At 35.9% G+C, this 14645-nt stretch overlaps 1 long non-coding RNA gene across 1 annotated transcript; it reads right to left on the reverse strand.

The window, feature by feature from the left end:
• Positions 1 to 284: 284 nt before the first annotated feature.
• Positions 285 to 13913, reverse strand: LOC120506788. Its single transcript, XR_005628592.1, has 5 exons — positions 13812 to 13913; positions 12062 to 12150; positions 10561 to 10606; positions 6495 to 6573; positions 285 to 5992 (listed from the first exon to the last, which is right to left on the reverse strand). It is a non-coding gene; the product is annotated as an uncharacterized LOC120506788 (long non-coding RNA).
• Between the last annotated feature and the right edge of the window lie 732 nt (positions 13914 to 14645).

Consider the following 14645-nt stretch of genomic DNA (forward strand, 5'->3'; position numbering starts at 1 on the left):
TTAGAATTTTAGCAGAACAAAAGCAGAGCAGGGATAAGATTGCTGTCTTTAAATACATCAGGATGGTAAAGCCGGAGACAGGAAGGAAGTGTTTAGGTTAAAGAATAGTATTGGCTCAAGAACAAGTGGGAACAAACTGTCCACGAATACATTTAAACTGGAAAGGAAATGAGGGCAAAATGCTCTGGTGTTCAATAATGCAAGTTTTGGAAGTTGTTTATATTATATTATGTTTTTACATTTATTATTTTACAGCATAACATAGCACACCACAGCATGATAAGATTGCCTTCTATAAGGCTGTCACAGGAATTTTACTCCAGTTCTCTGTTTCTTATTTCGTGTGAATGTGTAAATGCCTGCAAGTATAAATATTTAATTTGCAGTAAAACTGGAGGTCATCTGGGATTATTTAAACAGAGATGTAAAAGGCAGGCCAACTCTGCGCATTTACACAATAGCTGGAGTCAGGGATTTTGAGGAGTAGATACACTTTCTACCCTGAAATAAGATAAATAGTGTTTTAAAAAAGTATATCTAAGCATTGCATTATACCTATTATATCTAGATAAATATGTGGATTAAATTTTTCAAATTCTGTTCCTATGCTCAAACCAATTTTATTGACTTAGGCAAAGCACAGAAAGATAGACTAAAACTGATAACAAGTAAGGCTGTATTTATACCATTGTGGTTCCATAATTTGGTTTTCATTCTATAAAGAAAATAAAAACCTCTCTGTCTCTGACCATTTGGGGTTCGTGTTGCTTCTCTTGGTTTCTGGTTTGTTTGTTTGTTTGTTTTCTCTATAGGATGAACTTTTTATGAGTAAATGGATTTGAGTAGAAAGATGGTAAAGAAGTCTGTTATTCTGGTATAGAAATGATACAACCTACCTAGAATAAGGTGTGGAAGAGTACATGGTCAGTTTTGGGGGATAAATACTTCAAAGAATTGTGTAATAATATTAAGCACTCTCAAAAGAATACCCGGAGTATGGCATTGAGATAAGAAGAGTGTGAATTATAGGGGTCTTAACGTAGAAGTGGAAACCTGAGAAGATAAGGCACCAAAGTGATGGAGAAAAAACCTTTGCAAAGCCTTCAATGGCTCAGATGCTGGTTTTGTATATGCTGTCTGAAAACGTTTGAGGTGAAGGTGAAGTGTTGAGGGAAGTTTTCCACATTTCCAGTGAAAAAGCAGTGATGTTCACAGGAATATGTGTTCAGAGATGGGTCAGTTTTTGGTGTTTTTTAATGTAACAGGAGACGATTTTTTGAGAAAGTGTCCCAGAAAGATTGGCTCATTTTGTCCTCTCATTAAAGAAAATGAATTTTTGTGATGCTTACTGGCTTTAACACAATACTGTTCCTTGGACATGTGTGTTACACAGAAAGAGCATCCTCAGGAGGGTTCAGCATCAAACAGTTGCACAGCCTACCACCTGGTGAGCTGACCTGCTTTTTCTGAGTGCTGTTGCTCAGAGACACAGCAGAAATGCAGATCATTGTGTTCTTCTTTCTCTGCCCTTGAATTGGCTTTTGGTTCCCTGTTGTTTATTCATGTCTCCATTCCTCACTGTTTTGTTGTATTCAAACAATATATTCATTTGCCTTTTCAAAATGATCATACCTCAGTTTACAATTTTAAACAAGAGTAGTTTACTTTGCCACCAGTTTTTAATATCATTAACTTTTACCACATATAATACTTAAGTCTTTGTTTCTGTAAAAGGCAGATAAAATTTACCCTTTTCTGAGATAGTGTTATTTTTCGAGTATTTTTTAACATTGTTTTATTGCTTTCAGACTGCCAAAACTACTATCAGTAATGGATGGAAAAGCCACAATTACAGTTCTTAGAAAAAAATTTTAGGATCGGTCATGGTGTTCTATTCATTTGAAGTGATATTGGCCTATTCTCCATTTAGTGCAAAACTTTTTGCATGGGTAGAGACAATTTTTATGTGCATTCATTGGCACCTAGACAAGATCACCTTAAAGAGCTCATCAGTCAAGCCTTAGTTTTACCTTTTCTGTTACTTGAATTTGTAAATATATGTCAGTGAGAAGAAGGGATGTGAAATGGCCACTTTGGTACAGATACACCCGGGATTTTCACCATGTGCCAGCCTGCTTGTGGTTCATCATTTTGTAGAGGGTCAGAATAGAATTCTAGCAGTCTTGTTTTGCAAGTTTCATTAATAATTTCATTTTAAAAGAAAACCACCACATTTTTGGGTTTGTTTTGTTTTTAACTGTTTAACCCAGTGCGGGTTCAATGCCATTGGTCTTGCATTGCTTTCTTCCCGAGAAATCTCATAAGTGAAAAGTAATAAGAAATAATCCTCCAAGTACAACTCAAATTTGAATTAGTGTGGTAATTTTCTTATATAAGTCTGCCAATAGTTTATATTAAAAGTAGGAAAGTCATGACCTTCAATGAGAAGGCAAATGAGAAATTTCCAAAAACTGCCCTTTCAGTACTGAATTGACTGAATATTTAACCACTGCTGAGCTACAAAGCAGATCTCCTATTACGGGGTGTACCATAGGGGCCAAGTGTGGGTACCACCTGTCAAATTATTTTGAAACTGAAATAAGGTGGTTTATTTTCAGAATTGCATGTCTCTGCTATCTTTTCTTCATGATCAAAGAAATCTTCCAGGCATGGGTGGCAGAGACGGTGATAGTTCTCAAAATTAGTTTAGTTTGAATTTCTGAAGGGAAAGGTAAGGACCTGCTCTATACAGGAAGTCTGTCTGGGTTACCTACTTCTCTCTGTGGCATCTAATTTGCATGGAGGTACGAAACTCCCCATGTCTCATTGCCTCCTCTGATTCTAAAGAGAACAGGATGTCCCAATTCCTTCTCACCCAGTATTGTATTATCTTGAATTAGAAAGATATGAGCAGAGCAGGAGAAATTGTCATGGCAGTAGCTGAATTCAATGGAAAATAACTCAGGAAATTGTACTGAAGTCATGTATTTATGGACCAGATATTTAGATAGGTGTCTCTTCATAAGAGTTTTTATTTATTCTCTGAAATGTCCTAACCATTGTAATATAGGGGGAAAAAATGTAATATTGAAGCTTGATATGTGTTTCTTTAACTCATATAATCCCAGAATTTTTTCTTAATTTTCTTTTTCTTTTTTGAATTATTTCTTACACACAATAGTTAATATGCATTTGTCCAATGCATTAGGGGCCCCATTATCTTGACAAAATTCATTGGTTCTAAATAAACCCGAGTGTAGGAGGCAGAATTCCATGTGGGAAAATTAATATAATGTTAATATCTCTGGAAGTTGTAAAGCACTCAGAAAACCCAAACAAACCATATGAAACATTTTTTTTTCCTAGAGGGTTTGTTTTCCCTTCTGGGTTATTAAGCAGAACTCCCATTTCTTTACTAGTTTACAGGCCTGTTTCTGGACTTTGCCCCTGGGCTGCCTGAAGAAGTTATAGGACAATGCTTGCTCTTTTTGACATTTATTTCCTAGAAAATCTTTGTGTATAGAAATGGGGAGTTATATTCTCCTTTAAACAAAATGTGACCGTTTTATCATAGGAAACCACCTAAACTTTATGTTCAATTTTTACTGTTGTTCTTTCACCAAACTATTGCCCAAAGTGGGATTCATTTTAGCTGATTCTAGATTTCTACGGATTAGATGTTTTGGATGCATCTGAATTAGACAACATTTGCTCCCTTCTAGTACTGGAGAGAAACAGGCACTTTAAGGGCTGTTCATGTGACCTAATTTAGTTGTTTGCTTTTGGATGAGATGAATCAGAATACACATTTCATCAGGCTGAGTCACCACTGTTTCAAATATGGTGCACTTGGACTGTTCACAGCTCTCCTGTGTGACTCCTGGGAGCCCATAGGTCTTTGCTTTTCCTGGGATAGTGCTGGTCACCACTTTGTCTCTGCAGTGCCGGGGAAAAGCCCCATGTAGTCCAGAGGCAGCTGTGCCTCTGAGTACTATTCAAGGTAGGGAATAGCATGGTACAGAATAAGGAACATTGCTCTGTTCTTGGTAGTCCTGAGCCTCTATCTTTAGCATAAAAACCTGGCAAACTTAACTTGCCAAGGAGGCAAACTTTCCTTGCCATCAATGGTAAAAATTACCATTGATGCTGAGATGAAACTTGTAATAAATAAATAACACCACTCTTTCCAACTTTTGGACTCCCAGGATTTCCATAAAAATAATTTAGGGATTAAGAATAATTAATCTGTCTCATCTAATTTATGCTATCATTGTATTCCATCCCAAGTTCCTGGGTGCTTTATAAATGCTCTCAGCACAGATAGTACAAATGTGGTATGTCAGCATCCTTTGAAAGGGCCTACAAGTGAAACCGGTGAACTGACATAGGAGTTCTCAGATAAAAGAAGGGAAAGACTTCTTCCCCCACCTCCTCCATCCATCCCTGATCTATCTATGTACTCTCTCCCTTGGCATACTTGAGTAGTCTTGATCATATTTTTTTCTGTGAGAAAATACAATTCACCAATACAAAGGAAATGTCTGTCTTGTTTCCTTTTTGTGCTGGATTAAGGGATGGAATTTGCACACTGAGGGGCAGCATGAGCACCAGAGCTGGCTCAGAGCAGTGGCCTTTCAGAAGCAGCAAGCCATTAGACCGGTTAAATCTGTCTTGTCTGACTGCACCCTGCATCACACCAAGCACCACATGATAAAACACTCTTCTATACTGTGAAAAACCTAAGTTAAACCTTCTCTATTTCTTTACCTCAATCCATCTTTGCTTCTGTGATGCTGGCAAAGAGCTCTGTATGATCTGACTGAGCCTCTGACTTTATTTTCATAGTCCACTTGTGATGCTGCAGAGCAAGAAGTAACCCTGGCAATGCTTACAATATGGATTGGTTATTCTGATGCTTTTAGCTTTTTATGCCTGTTATATTTGGGCCAAAATTTTAAAATGCAGCATAAATTTTGGGGTCTCAAGTTGGCATAAGTCTGGCACTCAGAAATTAAGAGTGCTTTTTTTTTTTTTTAAAGTATTAACAGCAACATACATCTCCTGTACCTGCACTGAGGTGGGGGAAGAAGATAAAAAAATAATAATGAGGGTGAAGGAAGGATGGCTGCATTTCATTTGTATGCAGGTGAGCTTGAAATCACAGAAACCTGAAGATCACCATTGCTGAAAATTTGATCTTGGACTTTTCAAAGTAGTTTACCAAAAATAGGATCAGAGAAAGCACTTTCATAAACTATTTTCATGCTCAATGAAATCTACAGCAGAAAATTAACTTTTGCAAGAAATGTGGGGGAAAAAAGGGACATATTGTGCTTGGAAAGGGGGACTTGCTTCAACTCGCTGTCAGAAGAGATAGTAGACATGGAAACAATTTCTCAAAGTGTATCAGAAAGGGTCACAAAGACTAGGGAAGCATTTGAATCTGACAAGTTAATTTACAGTCTGGAAACTGTACCAAACACAAATTAGAAACAGTGATTACTGCTATGAAACTAGCTTGCAGGCTGCCAAAGTTGCTGACTGTTAATGACCGGGTCTAATCTGATGGACATATTTACTCAGAAGAATATTACTGAGATTTACCAGTTTGAGTACTGTGTCAACTCAGAAAAACTCTCACAGAGCTGTGAGATGGCCAAAAAAGCAATTCAGAGAATGAAAAATATGCTAAATGAACAGTCATGGTCAATACACAATATTGTGACAGTGTAAAAATTTATAATTATATGGATAGGCTTTCCCAGAATAGATGATTTATTTTTGCAAGTAAATTTGAGAATGGAGTGCATGTTTTACCTTATTGAGAAGAGTAACAGAACACTTAGTGCTGGTATTTCAATAGTTACTACTAAAAAGAAGGCTTCTACATCTGAAAGAAGATGATAGCTGGCTTGAGTTTCAGAGCTGTGTTGGATACAGGCAACTTGCCATGCTGTTCTTTTCCTGTTTCCATGCCATCCATGAGGTAGTGCTAAACAAGGATTTAAAAAGTAAAGAGTTGAATTGCATTTTCAAAGTACACAATTTACAGAATTTATAAAAGGTAATAAAAATATTTTCTTTTGCTTTGAAAATTTTCTCTAAAAATAGTGGTCTGCTTTTCTGGGTAAAGGATTCTGAAAAATCAAAAATTAGAAAATTTGCTTTCCCTGTCTTTTTTTTTCATAAAGAAGTTTTAATGAAGACCTAGCAAATATAATTGCAATGTTATAAGGTGTGCAACACTAACAAATGTTACAAAGTATGCAATCAGCCACTTCAAAGATGAATGTTGTAGGAAGCACATCAAACTGATCACATCCTTAGAACTGTTCTGAATTGTGCAAGCTTCTTTATATCATTTTTGGAAAGTCAAGTCATTTTAAACTTAGAGAGTATGAAAGGTGCTGAGTTCACAACTTTTATTTTATAGTTGTGTTTAAAAATTTAAGCCTAAATTGTCCTTCTCTCATGCAAATAACACGAGATCTTACTCTGGTGATGGGGTCATCCCAACACTCTTCCCAGTTTCTTGCTATCCAGGCAGCTATCCAGTGCAGCATATGTATACATCTATGGAACAAGAACAGTATTAATGTAGTCCTCAGTTATAACCAAATTTGTATCAAAAGTTGTATCAAACATTTCAAAATAACTGTAGGAAAATTAAAATTACGGTTGTTTATCATAGTGGCTTTCAAATTGGTCATGGACTACAATTGCTGTTTTAAACCAGTAAGAAGTGCAGAGTGAGGAGGATTTCTGCCCTGGAGGCCCTTGGATAAGGTTGGGAACAGAGAGGTGCTACAGCTCATGGTACCTCTGCTTACCAACCAGCTCAGCCCAGACCTTCCCCTGTCTTCAGGGGCTCCATTCATTTGAGAGATATACTTTTTCTACTTTTTCACTTATTTGAAACTTCCCTGAAATTTGGAAGTATTTGAAACTCCTCCAGCTTTGGGGCTCAGAGACCCGTCAGCAGCCCTGCCACATTTTTTTATTCCTAGCTGAAGTACCTAAATTCCTAGACTCTGCACCTCTCCTTGTGCTTATTTGCTGTCCAGCAAGTAGCCTGAAAGGAGAAATATCTACCAGCAGCCCTGCCACATTTTTATATTCCTAGCTGAAGGGCCTAAATTCCTAGACTCTGCACCTCTCCCGTGTGCTTATTTACTGTCCAGCAAGTAGCCTGAAAGGAGAAATATCTAGAGGTCTAAAATAGGTCAGATGAACCTCTCCTTAGCATATGTATATATTTTACCTTTTCCCCCATTTTCTTTATTCATCTTGGAGTGACTCACTGCAACATCTGACTTGTGGGTATGTAAAAATAGGAGAGGAAATCTCATTCTTTCTTTAGAAATGATTCTTGGATCACAGGTGACTTCAGCACAAAATAATGACAGAAAACCAGTGGGGTGGTTCATGTGGTATAGTTTGATTCAGGACAAGCTAACATCTGACACAACACAGTGCAAACGTTCTTTGATTATTACCTTTGTCGTTTTTCAGTGGCAATTTTTCATTTTTTAAAAGGGAATAATAGACTATCTATAACTCCTAAATTTCACTTAGACCTTAAAATTACATTAAATTTAAAAAAAATCAGTACAACCTTTTATATTTAAAAGGTAGTGATGATAAAAATCTTCGCTTTAGCCGAAAATTAATTTGTAAAGTATGTGCAGTTCTTTCTTAGCATAACACAGTTTGGATACAGATATTAAAGGTATCTCTTCTTTCAGACATTTTTTGCAGCATTTACATTTTATACATCTTAATCACATGATGTAAAATAGTCAAAATAATTAGAGGTCTCTGGATGACTGTAGAATAAATTATTACTCTTGCAAGGTCTGAGTAAGTGATGGAACATATAGGACACCTATGGTGCAATCATTTAAAATGATGTCAACATGAAAAAAAATTGTTAGGAATATGCTTTTCTGGTATAAGGAAAAAAATATTATTTTCCTAGGAAGAGCAAACATTATCAGTCTTTGAAATCAAATAACTGCCAAATCAGCACATGTCAAAAGATGAATTAGAATCAAAGAAATTCTATTAACTTCTTTGGAATTCATGATCTAAAAAACCTGTGGCTTGATTTAAAGTTGTGAATGGATTCTTCTTTCCTTCTTCAGTGTGTTTTGACAGGTATTTTGTCCTCTTGTCTTTGCCAACTGATTTTAAAAAATATATATTTCAGGGTTTTTTTTGGTGTTCCTTCACTCTTCTCTGATCTATTAAGAGCATATGTTTGATATTTTCAGCATGCAGTTGTTTGGAAACTGGAGTTAATGACAAAATTTTCTGCAATTTCAACAAGACCTATGTACACATCACATTGTATAAGTTTGAAACCTAATACATCTATTATTTATAAAATTGATATGTCTGCTTCTTCAGTGGAGTATTTATAAAAAGAGATCTGGAAAGATATTTTTAGGACCTGATTTGGTAAACATTTACACATCACATTATTTTTTTTCATTTTCTATATATAATAAAGGAGTAGAAACTTCTATAAGAAACAAACAGGAGACCAGTCTTGAACCAGCTTATGGAAACCAATGTTCTTAGGCCTAAAAAAATCTTTTATATAAAGTCTTCAGCAGCGACTTTTGATGCTGAATGCATGTACAACAATCAACACCTGCTCCTGCATCACTTTTAAGAGGCTGTATTTATCTCTGTTTCCAAAACAGTTACTCTTGATGATCCCTCATATATTTCTTTCTATTTTCCTTCTCCTTTCTCTATTTTCATGTATATGAAATGCATGAAAAACAGCAAAGGAGCTTTATTGATTGTGAGTGGGGGGAAGCCTCCATGATAAGATCTTGGGCTATATAAACCAAGTAAATGACCATTGCTCTGAAGATCCAGAATTTGTCTGGTCACACAAGCTGCACAGCTGAACTATACACCAGCCAGCCAAAGTACTTCCTTGTAGTACCATAAATATCAAGCTTATCATGTTATTATAATCTCTAAAATGATCTTAACCTCAGCTTCTTCCTACCTTTTGCTATATTTAAAGCTGCATACAACCTTCCTTATTTACACACTCTACTTGCCAGCCATGCATATTAAAATAAATTGATATATCCCTTTTTGGGAAAGGCTTGCTGCCTCTCACAGATGAATGCATTTGTATAGAGAGGGAGGACAGGATGTGAGGGGAATCCACAACACCTGGTTTTAAGCCCTCCTTTCCCACTGTGCATTTCCCTGCCTGGAGCAGGATCAATATTACCGTATATTTACACAACAGTGCATCAAGGTCCTTGGAAAAGCTGTGTTTTGGATGACTAGACAACTGCAAAGTGAAATTCTCTTAGAAATATTTTTCATTGGGCTGGGATTAAAACAGTCATAGTAACAGGAATTGTTCAGGCGAAATAATTTCAAAGTTTTTTTATATTAAAACAGTATGAAATGCACAATGATAAGTTCATTACTCCCTCCCTCCAGTGTGCACACCTGACAGTAATATCCAAAACCAGGATATTACTATCTTAGAACATGATAGTAGAGATCGTAAATTTATGTGTCCCAAAGAGTAAAAACTCACTAGGTATTGCCTATAAAATTACTTTGTACTCCAGCTGGGAAAGCTCTGTCTACTGTCTTTGTCAAGCCTTGTGGATCCAGAGGTAGAAATAGATGCTAGAAATAGAGGGGGGAAATCTTCTGAGGTATGAATTGCTTATCTAGGTAGAAAGGATAAAAACTCTTTGATGCCGTGAAGTGATTTGTTTGTTTATTCTCTGGATTTATTACATAAAAAGAATTCTTTAGGTTCTCTGAAGAGATTGCAGGAGAAAGTGGTGGGAGCTGGGGAATAACTATTTTGTATGGAGCTGAACTGAGGTGGTTCCAGAAGATGAGGGCAGGCTGACTGATTTACTGAGCTTGCTGACGGGTGTAGAAGCAGGACTGTGGTTGAAATGCATCAGTTTAAGTGTTTTTCTCAATCAACTACGGCACAATGAGAGGTAAATTAGGGAGCTGGTGAGCTACAGAGAGAAGGAGAGATTTAGTGAGAGAGCAGGTGAAAAGAGGGCAGAGAGGGAGAATTTATTTCTATCATGAGAATATATTTTTCTGGAATAGACTTTGTTGTTATAGAGAAAAACATCTACTCATCCAGACAGAACAGTGCTGTGGCAGAATCTACTTGCTCCTCTGGCTAATACTTTGTATTTCTGAAAAAAATTGCTTTGATGTCAGACTTAATTGCTTTGGTGGAAGGAGCTAAAAAACACCTGCACAGAAAAACACTCTCGCATGGCTTTAAAACCAGGAAATTTTACATGGATATTATTATTACCTTTGAATCACTAAATGCCTCCTGTAGTTCCGTGGATATTATTTCCTTCAATGGCAGATGTGTGGTGATGAGTCAAATCATGCAAAGTTAGTTCTAGGAATGGAAAGCTTTGGAAAGTGCTAACTGTATGCAATTATTTCTTCTCTTTAGTGTTTCTTTGCTTTCTTTTAGTTTTTTCTTCTCTGAAAATATAACCTGTGGGGTTATAGGGACTCCTTACTGACCTCATTTTTGGTGTCCGTATCGCAATGCCAGCATTTCCACAGAGCTCTGAAATGATTTTGCACAAGGTCAAAACTAAGGCTTTTAGGTCTGTGTTTTACATTCATTCTATAATGAAACATGCATAGATAAACTGTTATTTAGGTTCAAATGAGCTGCTGTTTAAAATGTTAAACACAGAAACGGTGATGAAGCTTATACCACCTTGTAATTTCATTGACATTTAACCTAAATTACAGTGACTGCTGCTTAGTCCAGGTGGATACTAAAGTGCAGCTGTTTTTTAAATATTATTATGCGAACCCTCCAGAGCTGGTTCTAATTATTTGCCCTCCTTTCAAAATACTAGCTCCTTTTCTTACCAAAAAAAAAAAAAAAAAAAAAAAAAAAAATTATTGCTATTGCTATTGTTAACATAGCAATAGCAATTACATTGTTACTTAAGAAGGATACATGGAACTATTCAGATTTGAATTTCTTTTGATATGAAATACTTCTGCAATAGAATATGTTGTTGCTATTTTTAACTGACAGGTATAGTGTGCAGGATTATGTATCTCATGTACTTCTTGTAGTTTTTTGACAAAAAAAAATTATATTTTTCTCTTTAATTTCAAATTGGCCATTTTCCCACTGACGTATAAATCTTTGAGGGTATGTCAGGATTTTTTCTGTCAAAGATATCTTGCCTGTTTCCTTAGATAAATCATTATTTTCATTCTTTCTTTCATTTTATTTCGAGATTGCTCAAATCTCTGGTGTTATCAAAATGCCACAGAATGGCACACCAACATTTCAATGAAAAACTTGGTGAGGTTGTGGAAAAACTGCCTTTGATTTTAGTGGACTTTGAACTTCTATGATAAAGATATTCAGACCCTAGAAAGACATTAATTTTTTCAGTTTGGTTGTCAAAAACAAATTACATAAAATATCTTAATTTTTCCTTTTTATAGAATACTCCATTGTTTTGACAAATTTATTTTCTTCCCAACCATTGATTACAAAACTATCAGCAAACAACATGGCTTAACATATGGAATTAGTATTTGATACACTATGCTCTAGAAACTTTCAGCATCCAATAATATTATTCAAACTGCACGTAAGTTATGCATGGGAAAGATGATATGCTGGACATATGGTAGAGGTTTTACTCAGGTTCGTACGATGAAACATGAGTCTGGATTCCTATATCTAGCTGTTATGCTTGGCTTTTTTAAGCCTGTATTACCAAAACAGCTAACTAGCATGGACCGAGGACAATAATTTCTGTAAGAAGAAGGTTTTTAAATAGTTTTTTTTTAATTTTAACTGCTTTATAAAAAACTGATTTCAGAAATTCTAAGAACTGAAATACCATTTCTGATTATATATTCTTTTTTTTTCTTTTTGTTTTCAGCCAGAAAATAGCTGAAAATATGGAGATCAAATGTTTTCACTTTCTCTCAACTTCACATGTATTTGGAAAATTTTATTCTAATTTGTAAACACTTTTCTAACCTAGTGTCATGATTTAAGCCCAGCTGGATGCTAAGTACCATGCAGCTCCTTGCTCCCTTCCCTCTTCACAGTAGGATGGTGAGAAGAATCTGGAAAAAAAAAAAAAAAGGTGAATCTAATGGATTGAAATAAGAACAATTTAGCAACCGAAATAAAATACAATAATAATGATGGTATGGTTATGATGATGATGAAAAGAGAGACAACAAAAAGACAGAGAAGGGAATAAACCCCAAGGGAGACAAGCGATGCACCGTGCAGTTGTTTACCACCCACTGACTGATGCCCAGCCCGTCCCCGAGCAGCGATCGGTGCCTCCCGACCAGCTCCCCCCAGTTCATGCACTGAGCTCTGTGCTACGGAATATCCCTCTGGCCAGTTCGGGGCAGCTGGCCTGGCCGTGCTGCCTCCCAGCTTCCCCTGCCCTCCTCACTGGCAGAGCATGGGAAACTGAAAAGTCCTCGCTCAAACTAAGCACTTTAGCAACAACCAAAATATAAGGGTGCTATCAACATTATTCTAGTACTAAATCCCACATCCACAGCCCTGTACCAGGTACTAGAAAGAAAATTTACTTTAACACAGACAAAACCAGAACACCTAGAAATTCCATTTTTCTGATGTGTTTTTCCTGAGTTGTTGCAAAGTTACACTACTTATCTTTTTAATGTATACACAAGCTCAGAAAACTTGTAGAATTTGCCATAGTTATACAATTCCTGGAAGTAAAGAGCCACTGAAAAATTAATAACACTGTTGCCTCAATCCATTTTAGACTCTTTAAGATTATGTTTCAAAGGTAATGAGTGGATTTAACACCTTTTGACTTACAAAATTGACAGTGCATTGTTTGTCTTAGGAAAATCAGATTTAGCACAGTTTTGTTTAAATCTGAGTGGAGAAGATCTATTAAAGTCAGGCAGATTTGAAATAGTTTGGTCTTCATTTGTAGCAAAGCAGTAAATACTGTTAACAATGTAGTACATCATGACAAGTAAATTGAAGGTGAAGTAAAGCAAGAAAAAGCTCAATCTATATTGAATGCAGGCTTCAAGTCTACCTGAAGGTCATGAAAAAGAAGATGAAAAAAGGTACAGCACAGACATATAATGCTGCCTTTACTCTTTCTCTTTCTATTCTGATAGTCTGGGGATAAAGCTGTGCAGATATGTCAGGATGAATGATTTTTGGATTTTGATTTCAAGAAAGTGCCCTTGTGGGAATCTGCACAACAGTAAATTAATGGAAGGAGATGCTTGAAGAGGCTAAGGCATTCTGTGTAAGAATTTTGTAGTTACAATTTAAGCGCCAGTTATGACATCCCTCAGTCAAAACCTCAGTACATGTATTACATTGCATGCTTACATTTTAATTCCATTGGAAGAATTTGCAGATTACTGCAAAGCTATTTATCACCTAATCAGAATTTTCAAAATTAATTTATTTCAAATCTTGTAGTTGCATTTTCTCAAATGAAGCATTTACTGTACTATGTCTTGGTGTTGAGGCTCAAAAGACATTTGATTTCAATATATATGGTTTTGATGTACTGAAACACTATGATAATATTTCAAAGTATTTATGTACCTTCTAGATCCAGGAAAATACTTTTATATCCAAATGCTTTACACAGAGATATAGGGTATCCTTTTAAATCACATATACTCTCTTTTAGCTTATTTGCCGTAAAGATGCAAACAAGCTTTTTTCTTTTTTCCCCTTAGGAAATATTAGTCTACTATTCTCATACCTGCTCGTAAATCTGGTAGTGAGAATATTGTTTCCAGAGATATCCTGGGTTGTTTCCCTCTCACCCAGCTTCATGTGTTCTGCAGTTTATATGTGTACACACTAGCTAGTAACCCAATGCTCTCTTCAAGGTCAATAGAGAGCAATACATAGTGATTCATCTGACCTATTTTAATCATCTATTTTAGGATGAGATGACTCATGCTTTGAAAGTGCCAATTTTACTCCACTCACTGTGAAAAAGTCTTGACAACTAGCTAACATGAAAATATCTGTACTGCTGATGTCTATATTTGTGATTTCACAAATGCCATTCTATGTGCTATCTTCAGAACTCTCTGATTTCCCCATCCTTTATTTATAAAATTTCTAGTCATCCAATCAGTGAGCCAAAATAGAATTGTATAGCACTGCTGAATATGCATGTACCATAAGTATCAACTAGTTAGTAGCATATTTTAAACAATCTTCATGAAAGAAACTCACATCGTTGACTGAATTCAGAAAGTCATTTTTTCAGGGTGAAAGAACTTCAGAAACAATTATTGTATTGCTGGGCTAACAGAACTTTAACTCAGGAGAAAACATTTTGGTAAATATAATTGTTGCTAATACAACTAAAAAAGTACACCCCACTCTTTCATATGATTGCATGCAGTCGTTATGGCAAAAGTATTGGAAGAGCAATATGCACACAACTTTGACTGTTTTGATAAGGCTGAGAGGTTTTGTACCTTCTTAATCGCATCTTAACAGTGAAAAGAGTGTTTTGTATGCAGCCCATCCTGAACATAGTTCATGTTTAATGTGTGATGGGAACAAAAGTTGTTTGACA

This window comes from Passer montanus, unplaced genomic scaffold (genome assembly GCF_014805655.1).
Source record: "Passer montanus isolate IOZ18808 unplaced genomic scaffold, ASM1480565v1 scaffold4, whole genome shotgun sequence".
Taxonomy (NCBI): domain Eukaryota; kingdom Metazoa; phylum Chordata; class Aves; order Passeriformes; family Passeridae; genus Passer; species Passer montanus.